Raw genomic sequence first — 7368 nt, forward strand, 5'->3', positions numbered from 1 at the left:
GCACCATTTTGGCCATGGTACCTTTTATGACCCAGTTGTTTTCAATATTACTCTCTCTATATAAAGGTCCCAATCAGAAGAATGGCCTCTATGTTTTTTACTTTACTTTTTAAAAAAGATTTTATTTATTTATTTTAGAGAGAGATACAGAAAGACCATGAGTAGAAGGAGGAGTAGGGGACAGAGAGAGATAATCTCAGGCAGACTCAGTGATGAGCACAGAACCTGAGGCAGGGCTCCCTCTCTTGATTCTGAATTCATGACCTGAGCCGAAATCAAGAGTCAGACACTTAACGGACTAAGCCAAATGGTACCCATGTTTTCCAACTTTTTAAAAAAGATTTTTAAATTTGTTTATTTGACAGAGATCACAAGTAGGCAGAGAGACAGGCAGAGAGAGAGGAGGAAGTAGACTCCCCACTAAGCAGACAGCCCGATGCGGGGCTCGATCCCAGGACTCTGGGGTCATGACCCGAGCCGAAGGCAGAGGCTTACTTAACCCACACACCTAGGTGTCCCACATTTTCTTTCAATTGCTGAGCATGTTTTAAAAACCTATGAGGAGTGTCATCTATGATATGTGCCCTGATATTTACCATTTATATTGTGTTTCTTGTAATCCTGATACTCTACATTTCACTGAACTTCTTTTGGCAATTCTTTTTTTAAGCTTATTTTTTCAGTGATCTCTACACCCAACAAGGGGCTCAAACTCATGACCCTGAAGTAAAGACTTGCAGGCTCTACTGACTGAACCAACCAGGCACACCCACAATTCTTTTAAAGCAGATCTCGTGACTTTGGATTCACTTAATTTCCCTTCATCTAGAGATGTCTTTATATTACTTTCATTCCTGAAAGATGTTTTTGCTGAACATAATGGCAGTTCTTCTCTTCAGCCATTTATTTCTGGTTTTGATGGCTCCTAATGAGAAATCTGCCATCATTTAGATTGCTTCCCTATATGGAATGTATCATTTTTCTCTGGCTGTTTTCAAGATTCATTTTCTTTGTCTTTAGTTTTCAATAATTAGATTATGACACATCTGGGTATGGATTTCTTTGGGTCTGTCCTATTTGGAATTCACTTAATTCCTGAAATTTGTAAGTTTATGTTTTTTCAGCAAACTTGAAAATTTACCAATATTATTTTTAAAGATATGTGTTAAATATACATATACGCTAAATGTGTCTGTGTGTGTGTGTGTGTGTGCTCACGTGTGTATTTGCTTCTATGTCTTGGAGATATATATAGATAGTTAGATAGATATATCTATTTTTAAAAAAAATTTTTTTTAACTAGGCTCCATAACCTGTGTGGAACTCATCATGGGGTTTGGCTTGAACTCATGACTCTAAGATTAAGACCTGAGCCGAAATCAAGAGTCATATGCTTAATCGACTGAGCTACCCAGCACCCCTAAGTATATTTTTTTCAATCCTGCATTTCTTTCTCCTCTCCTTGAGGGACTCTGATGGTATGAATGTTAGGTTTTTGTTGTTGTCCCTAAGTTCTCTGAGACTTAATTGTTTTCCTATTATTTCCTCTCGTTCTGATTGCATAACACTGATTTATTTATTTATATTTTTAAAGATTTCATGTATTCACTTATTTATTTAGAGGGAGTAAGAGAGCAGGCACAAGTAGGGTGTAGAGGAGAGGGAGAGAGAGAATCTCAAGCAGACTCCACACTGAGGGCAGAGCCTGACCCGGGGCTGGATCCCAGGACCCTGAGATCATGACCTGAATTGAAATCAAGAGTCAGACACGTAACCATCTGAGCCCCCTAGGTGCCCCTTTCTTTTCTTTTGCTAGCAAATTTCTTGCCTTGGCCTCCTTCTGTCTAAAAAATCTTCCATTTTTGTACCACTCCTCTGAGCCCATCTCTCTACTAGAAGGGATGCTGCCTGATGCATGGATCATTGAATAAAGCTAATTTGTTGAATTTTTGTTCTCGAAGGAGGTTATTTCCATGTCTTCATTACTATGAATAATGTGTCAATGAATGTGGGGCTCCGGTAGCTCTTTGAGAGGCTGATTTCATTTCCTCCAGATAGATACACAGAAGTGGGGACAATCTGGTCGTCCTATTTTTGATATTATGAGGGAACTCCATACTATCAACTCACTATCAACTATACCCCTCCAACTGGGCACGAGGGTTTCTTTTTCCCCACATCCTCAACACTTGTTATTGCTTTTCTTTTTTATAAGATTTTATTTATTTATTTATTTATTTATTTAACAAACAGAGATCACAAGTAGATAGAGAGGCAGGCAGCGGGGTGGGGGTGGGGAAGCAGGCTCCCCACTGACCAGAGAGCCCAATGTGGGGCTCAATCTCAGGACCCTGAGATCATGACCTGAGCTGAAGGCAGAGGCTTAATGACTGAGCCGCCCAGAAGCCCCTGCTTTTCTTTCTGATAAGAGCCATTCTAACAGTTGTAAGGTGATATTTTATTGTGGTTTTTATTTGCATTTCTTTGATTTCATGTACACCCTTCACAGGTGGCTTTTCTTTGGATAGTGCAAGTGCCTGACTTAAACTTTGCTTGCCTGACTTAAACTTTGCTTGCCAAGGCATCCATGTCCAAGACAAACACAGTTATCTCAAGAAACACTCTGCCAGGGGGCCCCAGGTGACTCAGTCAGTTAAGCCTCGGCCTTTGGCTCAGGTCAGGATCTCAGGGTCCTGGGATCGTGCCCTATATTGGGCTCCTTGCTCAGTGGGGAGTCTGCAGCAGGTTCTCCCGATGTATACGATGTGTATGGCATGGGTGAGGCATGAGTGGACATCAGAAATGAAATCCGGGGAGGTGTGCTGTGTGGACAACCAGGACATAATCCATTAACAAAGTCCAGGTGGGAAGCATCTGTCTGTCTCCACCCACCAGATGTACATTTCATAACAGGTGATACCTTGTCTTACTCGTTACTGGAATCTCAACCTGCAGAACATCATAGGCACTCAATAAATGCTAGCATAATAAACAAAACAGAGAATGAATCCTACTGACTGCTCCCTGGGAAAAAACAAAGCTCAGCCCCCATTCCTCTTCCTCTCATTCTCCCTTCCAGCCTTGTATTTGACGGCAGGGGGGTGGTGCCTCATTTGGGCTGACACTGCCTCTTGAAGCTTCTGTTTCCTGGGAACATGGGTGACAAGCACAGTCGTTTTACGTAGCTGTTGTGAGGAATAAATGCGGCATGCGTGGAGGGCATTAGCAGAACACTGGACATGTGTCGCGTGCAATAAACAACGGCACCAGTGATGAGTGTGAAGATGGGATTTTTCAGCCAACAACTTTCATGGCCCCTGCTATGGGCTGGCCCGCGCTGGACGCAGAAGTGAGTAAGGCATGGTCCCTCCAGGAGTGCACAGCCTGGTGGGTGCAACAGACACACACATAATCATAATGCCAGGTAGTCGCACCCTGTAATGGATACTTGACACATGATGGACTAAAGGAGCAGAGCAAAGACCCCTGAATTTCCCTAGCAATGATGCTGATGCTGAAGGATGTGGGTGTGTCCAGGAACGCAGTGGAGGAGGGGAGTTCTAGATAGAAAAACAGCATCCCGCCTTCCCAGAATGAACAATGAGGAACCCAAAGGACATGACAAACTCATTCTTTACTTTGCCACCAAACCTGCCTCCCTGAAATTTGCCAGACATTGATTCTTTCTCTCCCTCTCCTCCCTCTTCTCTCAGGCAGTCTCTCGCTTACATTCTCAATCTTATGTCCTGAGGAAATGACAGAAGGGTGATGTACATGTTCCGTATCTGATTGGGGTATTGGTCACACAGGTGATTATATTTGTCAAAACTCATACTAGACATTGAAGATCTGTGCATTTCACTCTATATGGCTTTAAAAAAAAAAAAAAAGCAACCAACCAACCAACCAACAAATCAAAAAAAAAAAAAACAAACAACAGTGAATGTAGAATAGAAGTCAGAAATGACAGGTAGTCCAAGCAGAAGAGGACTGTACTCCCTTCCTTCTGGTGTCTGTACCTCTATTAATACATCCATCATTACCTAATTATGCTAGAGCAAGCTCAACAACATGGAGAACACCCATAGCAGTGCCCCATAGTTTTTAATGTTTACCCAATGCCTGTGTGAGAAGCATGACACTCTACTCACTAACTCTGTGGGCTTTGGACATATTAGTTCCCTTCTCTGAACCCAGTACAATACAATGGGGGTAAGAAAACCAACCTTGCCAGGATTGAATGAGCTGATGTCATTAGTGCTAATGTTATATCCCTTCAACAAATCCCAAACTGAGATACAAAGAGGCTAAGTAACTTGTCTAAGGTTACAGCTGTACATAGTAGAGCTTGGGTTAATACTAAGTCAACTTGATTGCAAAGCTGTCTTATTCACTGGATGAAACTGATGGAATATCTTATTGTATCTATCACTCTCTTCCCTCCCTCCCTCTGTCCCTGAATGCAAGAGCCCACTGTGCCCATCCGCAGTCCCCATAACCTCTGTCCTCACTTTGGACCTCAGTCCCTTAGGATGTCTCTAGGATGGATGGATTCCACCTCTTCAAAGACCCTCTGGAGGCTCGATAAGGATTCATGTTACCAATATGGCATTATGGGCCTGGTCTCTGAAGATCTGAATTCACTTCTGGCTCAACTACACGTATTTCAAAACACCTTACATGGTTCCAACCTCCACAAGCCACGCTTAGCTCATCTGCAAAACGGGATGTAGCTGGGCGCTGTTTTCTCAGAACTATCAAGACTCAGAGTTGAGAAGAAAAAAAAAACCAACATCAACCTCCAGTGTAAGGTCAGAGAATCACCAGCAGTCAGGGCAGGTCTCCTGGTCCTGGTGGGGCTGACCCGAGAGCCCAAGTTCAGCAGAATCTCTGCTACACCCTTTCCACCTCCCAATTTCAGGAGAACTGACTGGAAAAAAGACGTTGCCTTTTCAGAGAGAAATTCATGACCATCAGCTTTCCCCTCCCTTAGTATCTTTATGAAGAGAAAGAACAAGAATTTGCGGGGTTCCTGCAAAGGAGACCAGATTAACACCTCCTTGGCCACTGAACTCAGTGACTTACCTTTGTGCTCCCAGAACAGGGAACAACATGTGACCCTGATATTTTCACGGGACACAAGACTCTACCTAGAATAAAGACGGTGTGTCCTAGACCCTCCTTCATCCCACTGGGGTAGTATGACCAAGCTCTGGCCAACAGGATGTGAGCGACAGTGACGGCATTTAAGCCTGGAAGGCAAGATGGCGGCCATCTTCCTGCAGATGTGAAAAAGGGCCTCAAGCATGGCAGAACGATGAGACAGAAGAAGCCTGGGTACTTATCTGCCTTGGACAGCTTATGTAAGACTGTTCAGTGAGAAAAAAAGGTATTTCTCTTGTATTTAAGGTACTACTCTGTTCTGGGGTTTCCCTGCTCAGTGCAGCCTACTTCAGGAAGTGGGATTATTACCCCCATTCGATAGAGGACAAATAGGAGGTACAGAATGGTTAAGTAATTTGGCCAGCGTCGCGAGGAAGGAGTGGCAGAGCTGGGATCTGAATCTGGATGGTCTGCCTTGAGAGCTGGGGTTGGAGGTTCTCCCAGGTCATCCCTGCCCTAGCCGTTGGGACAGGTCATCTCTTTCCAAGAACTTTCCAGGTGGGGGAGTGGTGACAGACATTCCCACAGCCTCCACCACCAATATGCACTGTTCTCTCCATCCCCACAGTGCTAAACCCACCTCATGCATGTGCTTGCCCAGCCTCCTCCCACCCCCAGCCCCACCTCAGTGTCCTGCTCCAGTGCATCCCATCCCCCATGTGGCTCTAGAGGAGTCTCTCTCTCCAACCTCCAGTGCTGTCCCTCCCCCTTTCCTGCTCACATTCCTCCCATGGCTCCCCAGCTCCCACAGGAGAAAGCCCAGCTCCTTATTCTGACCTTCAAAGCCCTTCACAGAATGGCCTCTGGAACTGCATGGTTTCTTTCTCATTTGAGTTCCCGCTCTCCAGCTAGCTCAACCATCAGCAAGTACCAAGGACAAATCACAGCTGACAGCACCAGGACCTCCCTCCAGAGCCTCCTGGAGGACTCACTGGACCCTCACACGCATGACATATACGCTGATCTCCGAGTTCTCCTGCAAACCCATTCCTCTTCCGGGGGTCCTCATCCATGGACAGTCTCATGGTTCACCAGTACCAGACCAGATCCCCAGGGAGGTCTTCCTCCTCTTCCTCCTCCTCACTACCCCTCCCCTACCTGTCATCCCTATACCCCAGCCCCCTTGCGTTTTCTTTCTGCCTTGTATCCTCCCCTGTGTCCCCACAACCCCTGCCCCAGTTCAGCTCTCCTCTCCCTCTGGATCTCACCCCAGGCTCCTCTCCGGCCTCCTCGCCTCCAGTCTTCCCCACTCTAGTCCATCCCCGCCACGGCCCCAGAAGGCTTTCTTCACCCAGGGCTGATCTTGCCCCTTCTCCTAATCACGGCCACCCTGGGGCTCCCCAGCACCCTGGGACTGCGTTAGCCCCCTGCACCCTCTCCACATCATTCTTGATGTATTTGCCTGTGGGCTTTACATTCCAATGGCAGCCTCTCCTTCTCTAAGCAGGTCCTTAACTTTTCCGCCAAGGAGCACTACCACCTGTCTTCCCTCCGTATGGGATATGCCCTCAGAGCCTCGGTCAGAATTCAGCTCCTGCTTCAAGGCATGGTCCAAACCAGTTCCTGACGCACACACTCTTCCGGACCCTCCCTGCTCGTACAGGCGGAGGTCACCTCCAAACACTGCCCGAATCTCCCCACACAAACAATGGTCTCTCCCAACCAATTCTATCCCCCTCACGGGACACACAATGAACCCGCCCACCGCCACCTCCCGCGTCCACACCCGGTGAACTCGCTCATCCATCCACAGGCCCCGCTTTTCTCGACAGAGGTCTTCCAAGCCCCGCCCCACCCTTCAAACTAGTGTCTCCTGAAAGCCTCTCCCCTTTATCCCGCCCTCCCCCCACCCCAGCATTTACCCACGGATCGATGGTCCCGCCCGGCGAAACGTCCCTGCCCTATCCAGGCTCACTCCTTCCCCCCTGTGCTGGAAATTTGGTGTGTCCCGGGATGGCATACAGGAACGGGGACCGGGTGAGACCATTACCCGCGGAAGGGGTGACGCAGAAAGGGAGTCCCAGTTCAACAAGGGACGGACGCGACCGCTGGCTCCCCTGGTACCTTTCAGATTCAACCGGTGTCTCCCCAGACTTCACCACCCCCCAATCGCTGCCTCCACCTCACTTAGTGCTGCGGTCTTCCCCCTTTCCCGCCAAGTACAGGGCGGTTCACAGGCACCTCCACTGACTGGGGAAACTCGGG

This window comes from Mustela lutreola, chromosome 16 (assembly GCF_030435805.1).
Source record: "Mustela lutreola isolate mMusLut2 chromosome 16, mMusLut2.pri, whole genome shotgun sequence".
NCBI lineage: Eukaryota > Metazoa > Chordata > Mammalia > Carnivora > Mustelidae > Mustela > Mustela lutreola.